This window comes from Stegodyphus dumicola, chromosome X2 (assembly GCF_044657685.1).
Source record: "Stegodyphus dumicola isolate Sdum_Otavi_A_Nest chromosome X2, ASM4465768v1".
NCBI lineage: Eukaryota > Metazoa > Arthropoda > Arachnida > Araneae > Eresidae > Stegodyphus > Stegodyphus dumicola.
Window position 1 is genome coordinate 107684376 of NC_140781.1, and position 25652 is coordinate 107710027.

Genomic DNA, 25652 nt, shown 5'->3' on the forward strand with positions numbered 1-25652 from the left:
ACTCAGTTTTATTTTTTATTGCTGTTGTTGTTAGTAGTAAGTCATCGCTTGAAAGATGGCACGCATTTGATTAAAGTTGTCGAATAAAATATTTAGTACAGTCCACTTCTAGTTAATTTGAAATTGTTGTATAACAACGCACGCATCGCATGAACACTTTATGGCCCGCCGAGCCACAGGTAAAAGACATCGTTGCTAAAATTAACCTTTTAGAACATTTGTAATACTTTCGTTTGGTTGTATTACGCATAACTTCATATAGAGTGTTTGGAATGCTTTCGTTTTCGTGTGGATTACGCAATTAAGATTGGATACTGTGTCATCGTTCATTTCCGGTGTTGCTGTCGAGAAATCTGCAATCACGGTAAGTGATAAATTATTTATTTGTTCATGATGAGTGAATTGAAAGCAATTAAAGCTAACAAAAAGAGTTTAAAATGCAGTATCAGAAAGTTTGGAAATAAGGTAAATTCTACAGTGGATGAAGCAGATATTTCCTTATTGGAGTTATACGAATCAAAAATATTAGAATTTAAAAAGGAATTAAGTAACATTTTCGATTCTTTATTTGCACATTGTGAAGAAAAGGACACTGACGAATTCATTAAGGAAAAGGAAAATGTAGTAGATAATCTCGATGAAATTCATTTGAAAATTAAAAGAAGAATTTCTGAGATCCGTTCTCAAAGGAATAGCTGCTCAAATGAAAACGGTTCGAGTAAAGACATAATTGTTTCGGATATAAAATTTCCTAAATTGTCTCTTCCAATATTTAGTGGGAAAATCGAAGAATGGATTGAATTTGAGGACTTATTTTCCGCAGCTGTGCATAAAAATAGCAAATTAACTAATGCGCAAAAATTGCAATATTTAAAGAATTCGTGTAAGGCAGACGCTTTAAATATTATTCAGTCCATTCCAATTTCAGATTCGAATTATGACATAGCATGGAATCTGTTGGTTGAGCGCTATTGCAACAAAAAAGATTTGATCAATTCTATCATAAAGAAATTAATTTCTATACCTCAAACGAGTGATTCTACTTCGTCGCTTTTAAAATTTATCGATAAGGTGCATGAATGTTTACGATCCTTGGAAGCATTGGAGCAAAAGGTGGAATAATTTTCAGACACGTTAATTGTTTATTTATTAGTTGAAAAGTTGGATAGAAATACTCGGTGTTGGTGGGAAAGGTCACTTAAAAAAGACGAGATAGGAACGATTAAACAACTGACATGTTTTTTGAAGGAACACGCTCGCACCCTATCACATTACAAACCTCCGCATGGGGAATCGAAACGTTCATTTAATACCAAAGCTCTTACATCACTTTCGGAAAATTCAAAAAATTGTCCTTATTGTAAAGCTGATCATTTATTGTTGAAATGTGCGCAATTCTTAAATCTAACAGTCAAGAAACGATTGGAATTTGTAAAGACAAAAAAATTATGTTTCAATTGTTTATCTTCGGTCCACACAATCAAGGACTGTAAAAGTTCTAATACATGCAGAAAATGTCAGAAATTTCACAATTCGCTCCTACATTTTGATCGAAATGAAGAAAATTTCGATAAAGCAAATGGCACATCGAATCAAATCACAAACAAGACTAATAAATTAAGCAGTAATTTTTCTCCAAATGTTGATAAATTTACTCCAATGGCAAGCAGCCAAAAGGTTAGTGACACTAATGAAACCAACCAAGCAAAGTCCATTAACGGTACTACGCTGAATATATCCAGTTCTTTTAATAAACAAGTTCTACTTTCAACTGCAATTATTTTCGTTAAGGGTAATGATGGAAAATTTATTTCGCTGAGAGCCTTGCTGGATTCCGGTTCTCAAAATAATTTCATTACTAAAGAAGGTGCTGAGTTATTGAATTTGAAGAAAAGAAAAATAAACGCTTCTATTTCAGGTATCAATGGTACAGTTATGTGTGTTAAGGAAAAAGCTATAGCAACCATCGCTAACGCTACTAGAGATTTTATTCGTACCTTACAAATTTTTGTTGTTCCAAAAATAACTCGCGTAACGCCTGCTAGATAAACATTCCTGATGTTAAGCAGTTGCAACTTATTGGTTTAGCTGATCCAGAGTTTTATAAACCTGGTCAATTACATGTTTTATTATCTAACGAAATATTTTTTGATTTACTGGGAACAAATAGAATAAATATGCAAGACCTGATTCTCCATCAGTCAATTTTTGGATACATCGTTAGCGGGTCAGTGCGCATGCCGCAGCAAGGCAGTGTTGATAATTATTGTGGGTTTGTGGAAAATGGGGATAATTTATCTGACAACATGAGAAGGTTTTGGGAGATTGAAGGTATTAATGAAGCAAAAAAAGTGAAAAGTCAGGAAGAGGAATTTTGTGAACAGCACTTTCTTCGTACACACACGAGGCAAGATAATGGCAGATATGTAGTGGAAATGCCAATTAAGGAGGAAGGACTTAGCCTTTTAGGCGAATCGAGAGAAAACGCTAGCAAAAGACTGAATTATCTACTTAAACGCTTCACTCGCAATCCCGCAATGAAACACTTATACGAAGATTTCATTAAGGAATATAATAAATTAGGCCATTCCGAAGAAATTGATGAAGGGGATAGCTCTAGTTTCTCATATTATCTTCCTCACCATGGGGTTTTCAGACCCGAGAAACCTAGCACTAAACTTAGGGTAGTGTTCGATGCCACTGCTCCTACGACTAGTGGAATTTCGTTAAACGATATTCTGCTGAATGGAGGGTTAGTTCAAGACGAACTATTTGATATTATTTGCAGATTTCGAACGCATAAAATTGCCTTCACAGCAGACATTGTAAAAACGTATCGTCAGATTTTGATTAAAGAACATCAAAGAGATTTATTACGCATCTTATGGAAGAGTAGTGAAGAAGAACCAGTTAAGGTCTATAGACTGAAGACTATAACTTACGGTACTTCCAACGCACCATATCTAGCAACACGCACACTTAATCAATTAGCAGAAGACGAGAAAAACAATTTTTCGTTAGCAGTGCCAATAGTACAAAGGAATTTTATGTCGATGACGTACTCACAGGAGCCCATACTCTAATAGAGGTTAAAGAATTACAGTCGCAATTGATTAACCTATTATCACGTGGAGGAATGCGTCTGCACAGATGGTGTGCTAATCATCCTGATCTTTTGCAGTTTCCGGATGGACAAGAGGAATATTCTTTCAGTAATTTCGATGACGATCAGAGCATCAAAACTTTAGGATTATTATGGAATCCAAAGATAGATTGTTTTTCGTACAAATCAACCATCAAGAAACCAACTACTTACACAAGGAGAACAGTGTTGTCTGATATTGCTCGCATTTATGATCCATTAGGACTGCTTGGTCCAGGGATAACAAAAGCAAAAATCTTCATCCAAAGACTTTGGTTATTGAAGCTTGATTGGAACGATCCGCTACCCGAAAGGATAATTAAGGATTGGCAACTTTTTATTGATTCAATGCAATCTATCAACAATTTGAAAGTCAGTAGATATGTTTTACAGGATAGTTTTTCTGATATACAAATTCATGGATTTTCAGATGCATCAGAACACGCATACGGAGTAGCCATCTATTTACGCTGTAGAAGTGACAATAATTTATCTTCACATTTGCTTTGCAGCAAGTCCAGAGTAGCTCCACTAAAATCGATGACAGTACCTCGACTGGAACTCTGCGCAGCTGTACTGCTAGCACAGCTTGTTGCAAATGTGGTGCCTTTATTGGACATCAGCAAGATATGTCTGTGGTGTGACTCAACCATAGTGTTAGCATGGCTTCAGAATCCCCCGCATGTACTAAAAACTTTTGTTGCTAATCGAGTGTTGCAGATCCAAGAGCTAACACATACATGCCAGTGGAATTATGTGCGTTCAGAGGAGAACCCAGCAGACCTTATTTCCCGAGGACTGAATTTTGACAAGCTGCATGATGCTGATCTGTGGTGGAAAGGTCCTCCATTCTTGAGTGAGGGTGTCATACCTAACAAGAACATTGACTTTGAACAATTAGAAAAAACAGAGACATTTTCTAATGAACTGAGAAAAAGAACTGACATTGCTTGTTTATGCACTTTGCCTTCAAAATTTATTGATAATGTCCTAGATATCACTAACAATTATTTAAAATTATTACGTATTGTTAGTTATATTTTCAGGTTCATTTGGAACTCTAGGTGTGCAAAACAGAAAGGAGCGCAGAGAAGAACAGGAGGAGTAAGTTCAAAGGAGTTAAATGAGGCAGAATCCTTTTTAGTAAGAGAGGTTCAAAAATGTAGTTTTTATTCAGATTACAACTCCCTCGCACAAGGTAAACCCATTAATAATAAAAGTAATTTACTTTCTTTGAACCCTTTTTTGGATGCAAATAATGTAATGAGAGTAGGAAGCCGATTACAAGGGGCCAATGTAATGTTTTCACAAAAACATCAAATAATTTTGCCTGTTAAATGCAAACTAACTAAGCTGATTGCTGAGCATTATCATCAGAAATATTTACACGTAGGTTCGCAAGCATTATTGTGTTTTATGAGACAGAAATTTTGGCCATTACAAGGTAGGAATTTAACTAGAAAGATTACCCATGAATGTATAATTTGTAGTAAAAATAAACCAGTCACTATCAAACAAATTATGGGGTCATTGCCTGCAGAGCGCATAAATCCAAGCTCACCCTTTAATCATGTCGGCACCGATTTTTGCGGTCCATTTTTTATTAGATACAAGGGACAGAGGAAAGGAACTCTTCATAAGGTATATTTAGCTCTTTTCATTTGCCTTATAACAAAGGCAATGCATCTCGAACTAGTGAGTGAACTCACCACTGACGCATTTATTGCCTTAAAGAGATTTATTGCTAGGCGCGGAAAATGCTCAATCATTTTCTCAGACAACGCAAAAAACTTCGTTGGCGCAAATGCCGAATTGCAAAGAATTAACAATTTAATTAGAAATCCTGACAAAAAATTAGCAGATTATTTAGGTGAAGAAGGAATAGTATGGAAGTTTATTCCCCCACGGACACCTAATTTTGGTGGACTATGGGAATCTGGAATAAAATCCGTGAAATACCACTTAAAGCGGATTGTAGGTAATGCAAGGTTGACTTTCGAGGAGTTATTAACTGTAGTAACTCAGATAGACTCTGTTTTAAATTCTCGCCCTATTACTCCCTTATCTTCCGATGTAAATGATTTAGAGGCATTAACACCAGGTCATTTTCTCATTGGAAGACCCTTGAATGCTATAGTAGAACCCGAATTAATTGATATACCTGAAAACAGACTCTCAAGATGGAAACGAACTACCAGATTTGTCCAGTTGATATGGAATCGTTGGCATAGGGACTATTTAAACACACTACAACAGCGTTCAAAATGGAAGGTAGAACAAACGAATATTAAAATAGGTATGCTAGTACTAGTTAAGGAGGATGAGCTTCCTGTCTGTAGATGGGTGTTAGGGCGCATTACAAGAATTTTTCCTGGAGTTGACGGTAAGGTTAGAGTAGTAGAAATACAGACAGCAAAGGGCATCATTAAGCGTGGAATTACAAAAATTGCAATTTTACCTCAAGAAGAAGCTTCCTAAGTTAGTTAAGTCTTAGCTTATTATTATAAAACTTGTATTGTACATTGTATTGTGTATAAAATTTTGTATTGAAAATTGAATATTATTATATTGAATTAAGAGAAGTTATTCGTATTGCATTATTGTATAAGGTAGTAATTGTACAATTTTGTAGGTTATTATGAGTATTATCGCACGAAACTATTGGAAGTAACCCTTCAATGCCAAGGGGTATGTTAAGTCATTAAGACTATTTAACTGTAAGATTACGTCATTTTTTCTCTTCTTGGCGCCTTGCATGGCGCAGATGTTCATTACAGCAACCCTGTAAACGCTTACTCAGTTTTATTTTTTATTGCTGTTGTTGTTAGTAGTAAGTCATCGCTTGAAAGATGGCACGCATTTGATTAAAGTTGTCGAATAAAATATTTAGTACAGTCCACTTCTAGTTAATTTGAAATTGTTGTATAACAACGCACGCATCGCATGAACACTTTATGGCCCGCCGAGCCACAGGTAAAAGACATCGTTGCTAAAATTAACCTTTTAGAACATTTGTAATACTTTCGTTTGGTTGTATTACGCATAACTTCATATAGAGTGTTTGGAATGCTTTCGTTTTCGTGTGGATTACGCAATTAAGATTGGATACTGTGTCATCGTTCATTTCCGGTGTTGCTGTCGAGAAATCTGCAATCACGGTAAGTGATAAATTATTTATTTGTTCATGATGAGTGAATTGAAAGCAATTAAAGCTAACAAAAAGAGTTTAAAATGCAGTATCAGAAAGTTTGGAAATAAGGTAAATTCTACAGTGGATGAAGCAGATATTTCCTTATTGGAGTTATACGAATCAAAAATATTAGAATTTAAAAAGGAATTAAGTAACATTTTCGATTCTTTATTTGCACATTGTGAAGAAAAGGACACTGACGAATTCATTAAGGAAAAGGAAAATGTAGTAGATAATCTCGATGAAATTCATTTGAAAATTAAAAGAAGAATTTCTGAGATCCGTTCTCAAAGGAATAGCTGCTCAAATGAAAACGGTTCGAGTAAAGACATAATTGTTTCGGATATAAAATTTCCTAAATTGTCTCTTCCAATATTTAGTGGGAAAATCGAAGAATGGATTGAATTTGAGGACTTATTTTCCGCAGCTGTGCATAAAAATAGCAAATTAACTAATGCGCAAAAATTGCAATATTTAAAGAATTCGTGTAAGGCAGACGCTTTAAATATTATTCAGTCCATTCCAATTTCAGATTCGAATTATGACATAGCATGGAATCTGTTGGTTGAGCGCTATTGCAACAAAAAAGATTTGATCAATTCTATCATAAAGAAATTAATTTCTATACCTCAAACGAGTGATTCTACTTCGTCGCTTTTAAAATTTATCGATAAGGTGCATGAATGTTTACGATCCTTGGAAGCATTGGAGCAAAAGGTGGAATAATTTTCAGACACGTTAATTGTTTATTTATTAGTTGAAAAGTTGGATAGAAATACTCGGTGTTGGTGGGAAAGGTCACTTAAAAAAGACGAGATAGGAACGATTAAACAACTGACATGTTTTTTGAAGGAACACGCTCGCACCCTATCACATTACAAACCTCCGCATGGGGAATCGAAACGTTCATTTAATACCAAAGCTCTTACATCACTTTCGGAAAATTCAAAAAATTGTCCTTATTGTAAAGCTGATCATTTATTGTTGAAATGTGCGCAATTCTTAAATCTAACAGTCAAGAAACGATTGGAATTTGTAAAGACAAAAAAATTATGTTTCAATTGTTTATCTTCGGTCCACACAATCAAGGACTGTAAAAGTTCTAATACATGCAGAAAATGTCAGAAATTTCACAATTCGCTCCTACATTTTGATCGAAATGAAGAAAATTTCGATAAAGCAAATGGCACATCGAATCAAATCACAAACAAGACTAATAAATTAAGCAGTAATTTTTCTCCAAATGTTGATAAATTTACTCCAATGGCAAGCAGCCAAAAGGTTAGTGACACTAATGAAACCAACCAAGCAAAGTCCATTAACGGTACTACGCTGAATATATCCAGTTCTTTTAATAAACAAGTTCTACTTTCAACTGCAATTATTTTCGTTAAGGGTAATGATGGAAAATTTATTTCGCTGAGAGCCTTGCTGGATTCCGGTTCTCAAAATAATTTCATTACTAAAGAAGGTGCTGAGTTATTGAATTTGAAGAAAAGAAAAATAAACGCTTCTATTTCAGGTATCAATGGTACAGTTATGTGTGTTAAGGAAAAAGCTATAGCAACCATCGCTAACGCTACTAGAGATTTTATTCGTACCTTACAAATTTTTGTTGTTCCAAAAATAACTCGCGTAACGCCTGCTAGATAAACATTCCTGATGTTAAGCAGTTGCAACTTATTGGTTTAGCTGATCCAGAGTTTTATAAACCTGGTCAATTACATGTTTTATTATCTAACGAAATATTTTTTGATTTACTGGGAACAAATAGAATAAATATGCAAGACCTGATTCTCCATCAGTCAATTTTTGGATACATCGTTAGCGGGTCAGTGCGCATGCCGCAGCAAGGCAGTGTTGATAATTATTGTGGGTTTGTGGAAAATGGGGATAATTTATCTGACAACATGAGAAGGTTTTGGGAGATTGAAGGTATTAATGAAGCAAAAAAAGTGAAAAGTCAGGAAGAGGAATTTTGTGAACAGCACTTTCTTCGTACACACACGAGGCAAGATAATGGCAGATATGTAGTGGAAATGCCAATTAAGGAGGAAGGACTTAGCCTTTTAGGCGAATCGAGAGAAAACGCTAGCAAAAGACTGAATTATCTACTTAAACGCTTCACTCGCAATCCCGCAATGAAACACTTATACGAAGATTTCATTAAGGAATATAATAAATTAGGCCATTCCGAAGAAATTGATGAAGGGGATAGCTCTAGTTTCTCATATTATCTTCCTCACCATGGGGTTTTCAGACCCGAGAAACCTAGCACTAAACTTAGGGTAGTGTTCGATGCCACTGCTCCTACGACTAGTGGAATTTCGTTAAACGATATTCTGCTGAATGGAGGGTTAGTTCAAGACGAACTATTTGATATTATTTGCAGATTTCGAACGCATAAAATTGCCTTCACAGCAGACATTGTAAAAACGTATCGTCAGATTTTGATTAAAGAACATCAAAGAGATTTATTACGCATCTTATGGAAGAGTAGTGAAGAAGAACCAGTTAAGGTCTATAGACTGAAGACTATAACTTACGGTACTTCCAACGCACCATATCTAGCAACACGCACACTTAATCAATTAGCAGAAGACGAGAAAAACAATTTTTCGTTAGCAGTGCCAATAGTACAAAGGAATTTTATGTCGATGACGTACTCACAGGAGCCCATACTCTAATAGAGGTTAAAGAATTACAGTCGCAATTGATTAACCTATTATCACGTGGAGGAATGCGTCTGCACAGATGGTGTGCTAATCATCCTGATCTTTTGCAGTTTCCGGATGGACAAGAGGAATATTCTTTCAGTAATTTCGATGACGATCAGAGCATCAAAACTTTAGGATTATTATGGAATCCAAAGATAGATTGTTTTTCGTACAAATCAACCATCAAGAAACCAACTACTTACACAAGGAGAACAGTGTTGTCTGATATTGCTCGCATTTATGATCCATTAGGACTGCTTGGTCCAGGGATAACAAAAGCAAAAATCTTCATCCAAAGACTTTGGTTATTGAAGCTTGATTGGAACGATCCGCTACCCGAAAGGATAATTAAGGATTGGCAACTTTTTATTGATTCAATGCAATCTATCAACAATTTGAAAGTCAGTAGATATGTTTTACAGGATAGTTTTTCTGATATACAAATTCATGGATTTTCAGATGCATCAGAACACGCATACGGAGTAGCCATCTATTTACGCTGTAGAAGTGACAATAATTTATCTTCACATTTGCTTTGCAGCAAGTCCAGAGTAGCTCCACTAAAATCGATGACAGTACCTCGACTGGAACTCTGCGCAGCTGTACTGCTAGCACAGCTTGTTGCAAATGTGGTGCCTTTATTGGACATCAGCAAGATATGTCTGTGGTGTGACTCAACCATAGTGTTAGCATGGCTTCAGAATCCCCCGCATGTACTAAAAACTTTTGTTGCTAATCGAGTGTTGCAGATCCAAGAGCTAACACATACATGCCAGTGGAATTATGTGCGTTCAGAGGAGAACCCAGCAGACCTTATTTCCCGAGGACTGAATTTTGACAAGCTGCATGATGCTGATCTGTGGTGGAAAGGTCCTCCATTCTTGAGTGAGGGTGTCATACCTAACAAGAACATTGACTTTGAACAATTAGAAAAAACAGAGACATTTTCTAATGAACTGAGAAAAAGAACTGACATTGCTTGTTTATGCACTTTGCCTTCAAAATTTATTGATAATGTCCTAGATATCACTAACAATTATTTAAAATTATTACGTATTGTTAGTTATATTTTCAGGTTCATTTGGAACTCTAGGTGTGCAAAACAGAAAGGAGCGCAGAGAAGAACAGGAGGAGTAAGTTCAAAGGAGTTAAATGAGGCAGAATCCTTTTTAGTAAGAGAGGTTCAAAAATGTAGTTTTTATTCAGATTACAACTCCCTCGCACAAGGTAAACCCATTAATAATAAAAGTAATTTACTTTCTTTGAACCCTTTTTTGGATGCAAATAATGTAATGAGAGTAGGAAGCCGATTACAAGGGGCCAATGTAATGTTTTCACAAAAACATCAAATAATTTTGCCTGTTAAATGCAAACTAACTAAGCTGATTGCTGAGCATTATCATCAGAAATATTTACACGTAGGTTCGCAAGCATTATTGTGTTTTATGAGACAGAAATTTTGGCCATTACAAGGTAGGAATTTAACTAGAAAGATTACCCATGAATGTATAATTTGTAGTAAAAATAAACCAGTCACTATCAAACAAATTATGGGGTCATTGCCTGCAGAGCGCATAAATCCAAGCTCACCCTTTAATCATGTCGGCACCGATTTTTGCGGTCCATTTTTTATTAGATACAAGGGACAGAGGAAAGGAACTCTTCATAAGGTATATTTAGCTCTTTTCATTTGCCTTATAACAAAGGCAATGCATCTCGAACTAGTGAGTGAACTCACCACTGACGCATTTATTGCCTTAAAGAGATTTATTGCTAGGCGCGGAAAATGCTCAATCATTTTCTCAGACAACGCAAAAAACTTCGTTGGCGCAAATGCCGAATTGCAAAGAATTAACAATTTAATTAGAAATCCTGACAAAAAATTAGCAGATTATTTAGGTGAAGAAGGAATAGTATGGAAGTTTATTCCCCCACGGACACCTAATTTTGGTGGACTATGGGAATCTGGAATAAAATCCGTGAAATACCACTTAAAGCGGATTGTAGGTAATGCAAGGTTGACTTTCGAGGAGTTATTAACTGTAGTAACTCAGATAGACTCTGTTTTAAATTCTCGCCCTATTACTCCCTTATCTTCCGATGTAAATGATTTAGAGGCATTAACACCAGGTCATTTTCTCATTGGAAGACCCTTGAATGCTATAGTAGAACCCGAATTAATTGATATACCTGAAAACAGACTCTCAAGATGGAAACGAACTACCAGATTTGTCCAGTTGATATGGAATCGTTGGCATAGGGACTATTTAAACACACTACAACAGCGTTCAAAATGGAAGGTAGAACAAACGAATATTAAAATAGGTATGCTAGTACTAGTTAAGGAGGATGAGCTTCCTGTCTGTAGATGGGTGTTAGGGCGCATTACAAGAATTTTTCCTGGAGTTGACGGTAAGGTTAGAGTAGTAGAAATACAGACAGCAAAGGGCATCATTAAGCGTGGAATTACAAAAATTGCAATTTTACCTCAAGAAGAAGCTTCCTAAGTTAGTTAAGTCTTAGCTTATTATTATAAAACTTGTATTGTACATTGTATTGTGTATAAAATTTTGTATTGAAAATTGAATATTATTATATTGAATTAAGAGAAGTTATTCGTATTGCATTATTGTATAAGGTAGTAATTGTACAATTTTGTAGGTTATTATGAGTATTATCGCACGAAACTATTGGAAGTAACCCTTCAATGCCAAGGGGTATGTTAAGTCATTAAGACTATTTAACTGTAAGATTACGTCATTTTTTCTCTTCTTGGCGCCTTGCATGGCGCAGATGTTCATTACAGCAACCCTGTAAACGCTTACTCAGTTTTATTTTTTATTGCTGTTGTTGTTAGTAGTAAGTCATCGCTTGAAAGATGGCACGCATTTGATTAAAGTTGTCGAATAAAATATTTAGTACAGTCCACTTCTAGTTAATTTGAAATTGTTGTATAACAACGCACGCATCGCATGAATAGACCACCTAATTGAAAGCATGGTCACAAGGTGTAAAACTTTGTATACGGATGATGGGGATCACATACCCTATTAAGGTCCTTTTTTTTCATTTTATGGTGTTTATTTTGACTTTATACATAATTCTGTTTAAGTCTCCAGTATGTCATTATCTGATAACTTACAAAAATTTAATATTTTTCACATTTCTGTACATAATTATTGATTTTGTTTTATGCATAAATATATATGCTACTTTCCTGCCGAATTTTATGTCAATCAAAACAGTATTTGTTGATTTTTTTGCATGTTACATCTTTGTGCTTAACTTTTGGAAGTGAGTGTATAATATGAAGGTAAGAACACGGAGGTAGAATAAGTAAGATATAGAGAAAAATGTGAGAAATGCTATTTTCTCTGGCCACTGATTTCTATTTAATTAATGCATATGACGACACATATTTCAACAATCCGCGACAAGAAATGCGTATGCAAATTTCGAACACACACATTTAAAAAAAACTAACCGAACTTGAAACAGTGGTTGCTAAATTTATTTGGTTAAAGACATTTTTAGAGATATAATACCTTACTATTACAATAACTGTTTATTAGATGTTTTTATTACATTCAGCAACAAATAAATATTATTACAATATAATTTTAATTTACATCTTTTTTTTTCTGAATACATTAAAGATGGCAAACAAAAGCAGCGGTCTCTCTAAAGCAAATTTCTTTGATGTCTGTGCTCAGGTAAACATGACGTTGTAGAAGAAATATGACTAATACTCAGAAATTAGTTTGACATATATGTAAAGCATTTTTGTTAAATTTCTTAAGTTAAATAACCTAAGGTTAGTGAGTTTTTGAATTATATATGTATAGATATACTTAACAGCCGATTTTTATTTAAAAAGAGAATGCAGAACATAAAGTTTTTATTTCTCTATATAAAAGCTCCAAGTCGCAGTATAATATCTGGAAGGAAATGAATTTGAAAATGTACACACATATAAAGTCAGAAGGCAAGGGGTCGTTTAAAATGCGATAGTGTGGACCCGAGAAAGAAAATTAACTTCCTGAGAGCTTATTTTGCTGCTGGCAGATTAAGTATGATTTTCTTTAAGAAGTTTATTTCCTGTTAGTTATTAAGAACGAAAATAACTTGAAAATATTAAAAGGAGATTTTAGAACTAAAACCAAATGGAAAAGAATTACGTTTCTTTCAGGTAAGCGTAAAAACGAAATAAATATTTGCCGTGCTTTGCCGATAATAAACTAACTTCCTATTTATAGGCAGTGTAATCAAAATACAGTTTTCGTTGCTGAGTTTTCAAAGAATTACGGAGTTTTAGCTATATGAGCCAATTCTTTAAATCATCTCCAGTGGCATTCCTTTCCTTAAGCAGAAAGCTCCCGCGTGCTTTGCCGTATTTCAAATAATCGACTAATTAACACTTTCTCTCTCTATATATGAGGCTGAACTCTCTGTACGAATTCCGTTAAGGAATAGGGAGCTATAAAGCAAACATTTTCCCTAAATAAATTTATTGATACCGGTTTTACGAGTATTATTTAGTTTTCAGGGAAAAACATCAAGCGTTTTGAGCTTCGACACACGTCTGTCACGACACACGAGGCGTTCATAGTATAACCTCACACAGCAGTTCTTCTGTTGTTAATTGCAGCCCTATGTGTTAGCAAGTTATCCATCGTAGCATTCGTAAAATAATTAATGTTGTAGGTATGAAGTTCACTTTATGAATATCAAACACAAAAAATACGTATTTGCCACTCCACCAAATTGCACGTTCTAGTACAAAAGAATGAGATCTGGAGACGTGTATTTTAACACTGGGGTTCTCAATTAAAAGGACATTCCCCTCCTTAGGTGAGGGGGACTGTATAATTTCAGGGAGTGAATGTGGTCAGCATTTTATTTAGCTGTTATGTATTTAATTTTAGTTTACGTTTATTCAAGTTTTGACCTTTTTCAGTACTTTATACTTTTTCTTATTTAATTTACAAAACATGTTAAAAAATAATCTAAACCTAAATAAATATATATCTGTCTTTTTCGAGTTTTGGAAAGGAAGGGGGGATGATCTTCTAGCAATGATGAAAGCGGCCCATTGGATAAAATAGGTTGAGAACCACTGTTTTAAAAGAAAATTTTTGTTTTTGTTATCTCTCATTAAAAATTATATAAAGCTTGAGATTCCTTATATGAAGAAGCGCGATGTTAGACCCTTCGTGGCAGCTTTTTGGCATCCATCGATACCCGAATAGCTAAAAAGCAATCGCTGGTAATTTTGTCCTGAGTTCATTTCCCAGTAAATTATTCATGGTTATCCCAGTAGCTATATTTATGACAGACACAATTTGCTAATTGTTTAGAATTTCATTTTATTTCTCTCTAAAGAGACGATTATTACAGATCTCGAAAGATTAGTGACTGGCATCATGAGAGATTTTCTAGCATTTTTGAAGTATGTTTTCAGTTTACAAATAGATTCTATTGCAGACATGTTACGTATATATTATGCTAAAAAATAAATTAATGTTAATTACTTTTAAATTTGAATTTATTAATTTACAAATAGTTGGTTTCACAGGAAAATGAATAAGAAGCTGACATAGAACATGGTTAAAGAAAAATGTTTAGATTTCTTGAATGTCCGCCATTATAGAGAACATTATAAAACACTGGATGGTTTGGTTTATTGATCATGGCAAAGCACGCGAAGGCTATTTGTTTAAGGAAAGGGATGCCTTCATAGAGAACGCTCTAAAGGAAGTTCCTTCGTATCTTCGTTGCACATAAAGAAAACCACGAAAACGCCTATGCAGCCAGCCCAGGATTTGAATACGTGTCGAACTACTAGAATTCAGGGTATACGGAATTTTCTTTCTCCTTTCTGCATGCCTTTGTGGTGTAACGGTAGCACACTTGGCGCGTATTCGAGAGGTCCAGGTTCGAGTCCTGGCCAGAGCATTGCGCATTTTTCTCGTCTCCTGCTTCATAATAACCTAATGACTCTACAAATGGGTTTAACTCCTACAGCCTCTTGGAGCTTTTGTAAAAAAAACTGGTTCATATAACAACATTAAAATGAAGTAGTGAACATTCTGAAAGATTTAGATCTCCTTCTCAGCTTGAACTATTTGCTATATTTATTCCTCATGCATGCTCGTAAAAATTGCATTTTTATTTAAAATTATTAAACGGAATGTATTTTTCGATTCGTATTTGAGAAAATATTTCCTGTTTTCTCAATATAAACCTTTAAACGCTTATAGTATCTCCTTTCTATATAATTTAAGGATTCATTATGAAATTTTGTTATAACTCTATATAACGAAACAGATTTGGTTATTGAAACACAGTAGCAAGGATTCTTTTGTGTTTGTTCTTCTATTCATACGTGACTGATTTCCATTTCATGTAGAATCAGTTCACGAATGGTGCAGAATACCTGACACTTTTTAAGGGAGATATGCATGGAGATCGTAGATATTCATTAAATTTTTTATGAAAGATGTGCTTTGTAATGCTTGCTAGATCTTCTACACGCTTAAAGTTTCAGGAAAATTCTAAAGGAGAAGAAATTGATATGCTGAAGGAAATGGATTAAAAGATAAATCTTATATTTTGTTTTCAAAGTTTTTATATTTAAATTTAAGAAAAATAGCAACTTTTAGGCTTAGATTTTGAATAAAACACTGCCGATTTCGGGACAAAGACCGTCTTCTTCCGAAGCAGAAATATTTTTGCTAAAATATCTTTTGCTCCTGAAGAAAATCGTGTTTCTGATCGCCATCGAAATCGACAGGATTTTTTTCAAAATATACGTCGCACTAAGGATGTTTTTTGCCTAATTTTACATTGGCGTGTTTCTCTTCCAATTTGAATTTGTCTCTCTGAAGTTTAAGCTCATGATATGCGGAATCGTAAAAGATAGAAGAAAAGCTAAACGTCGAATAGTTTGAATGCGTGCTGACTTCATCTCTTTTAATTTACTTCTATTTAAATAAGAGCAAATAATATTGATTATTTCAAACTTCGTACGAAAAAGAGCCCATCAGCAATCGAGAGGTAAATCGATTAGGGTTTGGTTGTGTTAGGTTATGTGAATAACGCAAAGCATACGAGAGGTGTTTATTTGCCTGAGGGAAGGGATGTCTTCGTGGAAGACTTTCTAAGGAAACTGGCTCATATTCTCTTTAAACATGGAGGAAACAAACCATGCAGCTAGCAAGTTCATCTGGGATCGACTTCGGGTCAAATTCCCATTATTCAGCGTCCTTAACAACTTGGCCACTAGATCCGGGGTTAAATTCTGGCAAACAGGCTTACTGCGTCAGGTTTACCGCGTAGGAGTTTTCGTGGGTTTTCCCTTGTGTAGAGTGAGCAGCCGTCAGTTACCCTTAAAGTTTCCTTCACGAAGGCGTCTTTTCTATTTCGTCAGAAATTTGGCTCGTATTCACGTTACTCAAGTGGCACGAAAACTAACCACGTAGTCAGCCTATTTGCCGGAGGGTCAAACCGCGTTCGAATCTCTAGTATTTAGTTGTCTTAACTACTCAGTCACTGTTTAGGTCCAAGTTCAAGGAAGAAATTCCTTGAATGTCATTGCAGAATAAAACATATTCGAAACTGGCTGCTGGTCTGGTGGAACTAAAGAACCAGCAGCCTCCTGCTCTAAGAATGGTGTTTCCTAAGAGCAGTTTCCTGCTCTAAGAATGGTTGAATGGTGGCTGGTCCTGCTCCACCAGGCGAGCAGGCTGGTTTCAAATCCTGGCTGGGTTCATATGCGGCTGAGTTCAAATCCCAGCCGGAGTAAAAGATTTTAACAACGTTATCATATTGCAGAGACTAAGAGTAAATACTTTTATTCATTAATACATTACCTAATTAATTTGGGTATAATATCAGTGTCAATCAAAACTTATCTGATGCATTTATTAGGGAAAAAAGTACAGATCGTTTGATACAACTCAAGGAGTAACTTTTCGTTTTTAGCTAAAACGAAATGTGAAATTTTAAAATGTCTATCGTACATCTACCTCAATTATCTTATTAATGTTCGGTGCTAGAGTTAGTATTACTTGGTTTTCAGAAATCCTTGGCTGAAAACTTTAGTTTTCTTTTATAATCAAAAGGGCTCAGAGAAATTAGCATGCTTTTCTAGTTATTGCCCATGCAGGACAATAAAATAGTTAGCATTTATTTAATAGTTTATGTTCTAAAGTAGTCTATTTTAGTTTTACATAAAAGGAGTTTTCTTGTATATATCTTAGAAAGCCGTTCTTTGATTTTAAGTGCTAAATCGTTTGTATATACGTATGCTAAAAGGGAGGGATTTATTATCAGTGAAAAATGTGATATTTTAAACAATTTAATTCTATATTGTATTTCAAATATCTTCAAGCTTTATTTTTCTCGATGTCACAGTTACCAAAGTAATGCAGGGAATCCTGTATATCTGATTTCTCTTTTCTCTGGTTAAGATATCTACTTTTGTTGCTATATGATTCGTTTCTTTATCGATCAGGCTGTGGATGTGACATTGCTAATGTTTCCTCTCACAAGCAATTTATTGCCCTGAGCGCGGAATAAGAGCATTTAGAAACTGCTGTAGGGTTTTAATCTAAATGAATCTCCACCACGCTACTGCTCATTTGGTGAATTCGTTTTTAAAATTAAATGAAAGTTGAATTATTTATTGAAAAATAGAAAACTTTTATCTAATATTGTTTATTTAAAGGCTCTGTTATTTTTGTAAATAGAAGAATAGTACACGAATAAAAGTTTTTCACTGTCAGTCTGCTTGATCCAGCAGAGGCATTAATTAAAAAAAAAAAAATGCTTTCTAGGAGTATGTATCTTGAGTATTAAGACTCCAAAGCTTATTTATACAACAATAAACTGTAGCTGCGATGCGATAAACATCTGAAGTTTTCTGTTGGGTCTTATTTACATTAAGAGTATTCCTACATGATCTACTTGTAGAATCTAGCTGCACTTGTCACATCACCCAAATCGCTATTTGATACGATGAAGGTTGAGCAGTTAAGCTGTCATTTCCATAAGTCGGTTGGATAAATTAATTGTAATAGCATTTATTTACAACAGATGAAAAATCTTGAATTCACAATGAATGAAATAAATATATCACTTTGAAGTTTCTGTTTCGCAGCAGAAACTTCTGGCATTTGCGTTGGTTTTTAGCCATTTTTCCTTGCTTGAAATCTATGTCTTTTAGTCAGTTTCACTAGAAATTAGTTATGACATCGATTTTCCAGAACAGAGCAGCCTACTGGTACGAGGCTTTCGTGGTTTTCTATATATTTATCGTAAAAACAAAGAAGCTTCCCTCTGAAAGTTTTGTAATAAAAGATCCCTTAACGTAAGCAACTAATCTTTGAGTGAGTTTCTTTAATAAAATAAACGAATTAAATTTAATTTTCCTAACCTCACCATTAGAGTTGTAATTAATTTTTCCCTCGCCATACTGCATGCCTTCCTTTAGTAATTGGAAGCACGCCCGGCTTACAACGCTCCGGCCGCAATTTGAATCCCAGCGAGGGCATTGCTAGTTTTTCAAGTTTTCTGTTCCGAAATAAAATTCTTAATGCGTCTCTACTGAGTATTGGTCTCTGTCTGATCTTTTTATTGAAATCTAAGCTTTTATTCTGTCATAAATAGAGTATTCGATTCTAGGATTAAAAACTGTATCTCTTAGCAGAACTGTACACTCATTTGAGAACATTAGAATTATTCAAGAAGGTGTTAAGCTTCTGGGGGATGTTAGGTATCTTAGGCTTAAGTTAAAGGTCAGCGGTACTGTTATAAGATATTTTCTTCCTCCTTTCCGCATGGCTTCGTGGTATAATCGGAAGCATATTGGACGGGTATTCGAGGCGTCCCTGGTCCTACTGACACTAAAAGTGGCTCCCAGACTAAAAGGTAATGGGCGATAATTCGTCATCACCAGGATTTGGAGATTGGGTCCCCTAATCCCTAGTCATCCTTTAAAAGGGGAAGTATATAAGGTATTTTCTCTTTCCTTTCCGCATGCCATCGTAGTGTAACTGGAAGCATACTCCCGCGTATTCGAAAGGTACGAGTTCCGATGAGGGCAATGTACATTTTTCAAGTTTCTTGCTTCAAAAAAGGTCCTAATGACTCTGCACTGTTGCATATTTATTGCCGTAAATATAATAGCAGTAAGATTAGAGATAGTTTATGGGATAAATTTTATCATATAACGTACAGATCAGTAGTATATTTGGCATTTCTCTCTTCATACAATGCGATTCTTAACATCATATTTAGTGAAGTAACATTGTAATGCCATTTGTTAACCTTTGATAAAAAATGTAATAGCCTATAGATTGCTGAACATGGGATTTATACCTTCTGATAACAAGTCTTAATCTTGATAGTGATAAACTCTCAATGTTTCATAAAGTTTACCCATCGATTATTAATTCATATGATGTTTTTATCATTAGTTTGATACAAAGAGTACCGAATTGAGTTATTATTTTTATTACTATCATATATCCATGTTTACTTGCAATATTTATTACAAAGAAATTGAAACATTATTTTGTTTATTATTTGTTCTAGTAACTCTTGCAAAAATTCAATACATTAAATAAATTATGTAAATATATGAATACACATACCATTCAAAAAATGGTTGGGAGCATTGCAAAAAATAATTTAAACGAAAGGAGGGAGCCCAAAAGTATGTGAAATATATTGATTGGAGAAATAAAGGAACACACACGAATGTTTAAAAAGCACCGAAACAATGATGTCCTGAATGGTATAACTGAATACAGTAGTATTTATACAGATACAGTAGAACTCCAATTATACGAATTCATTGTGACCGGATCCCATTCGGATAATTGGATTTTCCATAAAGAAAGGGTCTACGTACACTTTAATGAATTATTATATGTGCTTACTGAATGTTGCAAATGGAAGAAAAATTATTTTTGAAGAAAAAAAGCTTTTAATTAATTAAAATGAAAAGGCAACACTTGCGTACATGTTATATAGCGTACTGTACAGTACTTGCAAGTGCTGAAAGTCATTGCTTACTGAACATCTCGTTCAAAGTAAGCTGTTTGACTGTCTTCATTCATTTTTGGGTAGCTAAGTCGCGCGTCCGCTTGGTGAAGTTGCCATGTGGGTGCATTCGGGCTGGCGCTCCATCCACTTCAGCGCAATTTCAAGGCCAACAAACGCTTCATTAGCTGATGTTCCCGTTACCTGCTTCAACTTCGGCATTAAGGTTATCTTCTTCCTCGACACTTACTTCTCTCACACTTTCAATAAGTTCATCATCATTTAGAATTTGAAACTCAGGATATGACGAATCACACACCATTCATTCTGCTGTATACTCAGTATTAACTTCTGAACATAGAGGAACTTGCAAAAGAATGTTTTTTAATTCCTCAAGTGACACGCCATCCTCATCTTCTCCTGTCTCTTTCATTTCCTTTTCCTGAGCTTCTTTTTCCTTTTTCTCCTTTTCATTTTCTTCTTCAGTTGATTCTGAAAAATTCTGAAAGTGATTCGGATAGTCGGAGTTCGGATAGTTGGAGTTGTACTGTATTAAATATCTCATTTACAAAAATTATTAAAAAAGTGGTATGAATAGTAGGGGAAGTTAGCCTAATTTGGACCGCTATGATATACAAAGACTAATGATATCTGCGAGATTTGAGATTGGCATTTTGTTATACGTAGATGTAGAAGAGGTTAATGCAATTGTGTTTGTAAAGAAACGCCTCGTGGTTACATTGAGAGAAGTGTTATTCGTTTGGCTAAGAAGAAAATCTGTTATTTCGACATAAGTGTGAAAGCAGTTAATTCGTCTAAACGTAAGTAATTACATGTTTTATTATACCAGCACAAAACTTGCTTATTTATCTACAATTTGCAATTATAATTTAGCGAGGTTATGTTAGTTTGACGTTTCTGTAGAGTATCAAGCATTAAATATTCAAGTTTCCCAAGTTAGACGGAAAACAGCTGCCGAATTTCGGCAACGACATTTTTTTCATGGATAAATTATAATTAACCCTACAATGCTACTCTTCGAAAACTTACGGGAATGGCAACCATTCGTCTCCAAGACGAAGTATGCGTAAGCGTGCTTAAAACTTATTTTAAAAGCTAATTGCAGAAATATTGCAGAACACCTGTTTCACCTTCTAGTAGTGATGATGATGAAGATAGAAGTGATAACGAAAAAAACGATTTAGGGCAGTTCTTGAAAAAATATCATCGCGAGCAAAGAAAAATCCAGATCCACCTGGCCCTTCGTCTTCTCGCGGTGCACCAATAGCCCAGAAAGCGGTGAAAATAACAAGCAGCCCTTACAAATTGCGGTTATACCAAAACTTAAAAAAATGAGTTGACCAAAGTTTAACAAAATGCAGAAACATAAAAAAGGAACTGGTGATTCATGGTTTTGTATATTATGCGAAGAAATCAAGGAAGAAGAAATGATACAATGCATGAAATGTCACGCTTGGATACATACTCGGTGTGCTGGAGTTAGTGCTTCAATTAAAAGGTTCTTTTGTTGTAATTGCCGTTAAGAAAGCTTATGGTCCAATTTAGGAAACTAGCGGTTCAAATAAGGAAACCGGTTTCCTAAAGTGAACCGATGACATGATTTTTTTAAATTCATTTTTCACCGCTATAAATAATTTTTTAAATTTAATAAATGGTTTTATTTTGAAGGTACACTTAGTGAGTTTATTTTCTACTATTTAATTTTTATTGGCACTTCTTCCGTCTTTCTATATAGTGAAAAATACAAAATTGGTCCAAATTAGGCTACTCTCCCCTACCTTATTTGCCATCAGTGACATTATTTTAAAATGTGTTATAACTATCTAATCGCCTGCATTAAAACGTGGTAGAATGAATATTAATTAATTATAAAAGTGTAAAAAATCCATCTACTGCTCAGCGATTGCGTATACAGAAAATATTGAATTTGAAATTTAAGAAGAGGAGTTTTTCAAATTGTATAAGAATCAATGTTCCCACAAAGGTAAAAAAAAGCAATTGGTGTCATAAAATTCGAACGTAGTTGAATAAATTTTATTTTATTTATTTATTTGCTTTTTGTTACTCATAATTTTGTAATTACCTGGAATGTGAAACGATTCTTGTAACTGAAGAACTAAAATCTGTTACAAAAAGTCTGATCAGATGAAGTTGCTAAAACGTGCCGTTTGTTGAGAGATTGCAGAGTGAGAACTTCAGACCTAGTGAAGAAAAACAAACAAAGAATTAAAGAAATTAATGCTTATGATATATATATATATATAAATAAATAATTATTTATAACATTAATTAAATACGGTCCGTAAAATTACTCAAAAGATTAAATGAATAAAAGTTAAGTAAACAGAAATACTATTTTTATTTTATTATATCAATAACTTAATTGCCGCCCAGACAGTATAGTGGTTATGAGCACCTACTGCGGTACCGAAAGGCCCGGGCTCGAATCCCGGAGGACGCAAAGGTGTTTGTAAATGTATAGTGTCTTTGCGCTATGCAGGTACTCTAAATATATGGCGAGCCGAAAGTCTTCTCTTGTGGTTTGGTGGTAGGGGAGATTGATGGGAGTCATTCGGACCACCCCCGGGGTTGCTCTCTCTTAAAATTAGGGTGGAAGAAGGAGTTTGACCTCCTTGAGGCTCTAGCAATCGTTCTTCCATGAAATACTTAGAAAAGACAATAAAAAATTAGTCAATTAAATTATACTTTTATTATGCTTTAAATTATCGCAACAATGATGGAAACATCCCGTTGTATTTTACTCCTACGTCAGTGTAGTGAGAAAAACTCTACTTTTTCTTACACATAAAAATATCGTGTATTTAATGCAACAGTCAAACTATATTTGCTCTCGTAAAGCTCCACATATTCTTAAGCAAAGCAGCTATGCAGTAAATGCATCGGTGTTTACATATAAATAATATTTTGTGCCTGTACCTGACATTTTACAGCACTCTTACATCAAGCGATTAAAGCATTTTGATCGTCTACAATATTTCGATCAGATAAACTACTATAAAAGGGAGAATAAAAGAAGATACTAACATTATCTGATGAAACTACTTTTGTTTTGGACAAGGCAAAAAAAAGGAAAACAAAAGCTTGTAATCATTTTATTATTTGAATGATAAAAGAGCTAATATTGTGTTATAAATAGAAACCAAACTAACAAAATAAGTATTATGTTCAAGTTGATTTGGTTGAAAGGTATGAAAATACTACTGATTAAAATAAATAAAATTAAGAGGATTATTTTTAAAACAAGTACTTGTCTTTGGTACATTTAACTTCATCTTTCCCGTGCTAATGCAAAATTAAAATAGTTAGCGTGGATGGAACAATAAAAAGATGAACAAATTATTACCCTCATTAAGCGCTTTTCTAAATCTAATGTTCTTTTCCTAATTAAGTCTAATACATAATGATATTAGAAGGATATCATTAATTTCTCTGTTTCCACCTATCAGGACGCCAGAAAATCAACGGGAATACTTCTTCATTACTTCGTTAATTTGATAAATGTTTATTTCTTAGAAGAATTTGCTTTTTATTGACTATTAAAATGGCTAAATTTCCCTTCCAAGGCTTACGAAATTAAACGAGAAAATTAATTGTTCATTATAGTAATATAGTAAAATAAAATCAGATTTAATTAATCACCTTAAAATTACACTACGTTAATGTATAACAGTAAGAGTCTTAACAGATGAAAGAAATTGCATTTAAAATTTCCCTTTAGTCAGTACTGGAATGTGGAGCTAACTAATAATGAAAATAACTAAAACTATCATTACATTTTTGATAGTATAACCAGGACCAGGAAAGTGAAACACAATACATTCATGGATCAGAGTATCCCATAAGCAAACTAATTGTAACTATTGACGGTGAAATTGATGCGATTCGCACAGCTCTGTACCAGCTACCATGCCACCTGAAAAAATTCTCAAGAGCTGTTATACTCAGTGATTCCCGAGCTGCTCTGCTGGCTATCATTTCAGATAAAAATCCCATATCACAGGACATATTGGATTGTCGACATTATCTACAAAACCTGGCTTCACTTGAGAAAACTGTTGTTCTCCAGTGGGTTCCTGCCCACTGTGGGATTCCAGGTAACGAGAAAGCCGACTTCATGGCAAAAAAGGGTGTTTTAATCATGCAGAATATTTCTCGTCCTTTGCCTTTCCATACTGTTAGGGACCTTATTAAAAGATCTATCAAAGTACGTGCTCAGGAAGATCTCTATCATCGTGTTTCTCTTGGAAGAGTGCTATCCCGAATTTGTGTAATGGTCCAAGGCGTAGAGCGGTCGCTGAATTCCGCCTTGCCATCGGACATGACTGCCTACAATATCATCTACATAGATTCAAAATTGTTGCTTCTCTGATATGCAATTGTGTGCAGCTCTGGAGAGGTGATGGATGCCGCACATCTACCCCAATGTCCTGCTCTGCGCAAGACTTTTCTCGCCGAGCGTTACTGGGAGGCACGAGATATGTTAGATATGATGGATTCTGTTACAGCTGTTTTTTTTCTCATTGTATTGCTGTATTCTATGTTCTTTGTTCTTTTTTTTTTTTGGCTGTAACTGTTCATAATCTGCCACTGGAAATATATATTAAAAATAAATAAATAAAAAAGTAATAATAAAAAAAACTGTAACTCTTTAATGCAGTTTTGCAGCTCAGAAATTTTGAAGCAGTTATATTACTGCGTACACAAATATATAAATTTAACAAAGATTGATACTCAAAGCAAACTCATATCACATCTCTAAGGCGATTTTCATGCGATAAAGTCGTAGAAAGGAACTGAAGGAGAACTTTATTACTCAGCATATTTAACCACAAGAATAAGCAACATTTAGTGATAGGCATACAGAAACGAATTCGACATTCAATAGTTATTATTATACACATAAACAAATTTATAACTTTAATTACTTAACATGAGACTGGCTGAATTACTACTGTGAATGAGTATTAGCTCTTCAATATGCAAACTAACTTCAATATATTTAGAATTTCATGCAACATTACCTGCTGTATATCTTACTCTTCTACGATTACGCCGCTGATACTGAGTTGTGGCTAGTGAGACTGACTGCCGTACCGAAGAGCCTGGGCCTGAATTCCAGAGAAAGCATGGATGCTTGTAAGCGTATAGAGTCTGTATAGCAAGGAGTTATTGAAAATACACGACTAGGCGAAATCCTCTTAAGTGGTTGCTAGTAGCAAGCTTCCTTCCCTCGTACCCTCCCTGGGTGTTCCCGTACTGCTCTCTCTGGAGTGTTATGTTTTGGAATTTCAAACTAGAGTGGAAGGCTTACCAGTTAGCTATGTACGCTACATATATAGTACTTACAGCGGTGCTGGCCTAGCTTCAACCTGCACTTGTTGCATTATTACTAGTTTAAAATAAGTGTTTAAGATAACTAAGCTCTTGATACAATGGATTCATAGGTATAAGAAACTGTTTTTTAATTTCTGGGTGTATTGACTAGAAATGCAGATTTAGCAATTTTTCAGAAAGG

General features: G+C 34.7%; 1 protein-coding gene across 1 annotated transcript in view; it reads right to left on the reverse strand.

Moving 5' to 3' along the window:
• The window catches only part of mAChR-A (muscarinic Acetylcholine Receptor, A-type), a 443302-nt gene that overhangs the window by 19804 nt on the left and 397846 nt on the right, over positions 1-25652 (reverse strand). The window contains exon 6 of the mRNA XM_085809061.1: positions 22200-22317. The gene's annotated coding sequence lies outside the window, so the exon portion shown is untranslated. The remainder of the gene's footprint in view (positions 1-22199; positions 22318-25652) is intronic.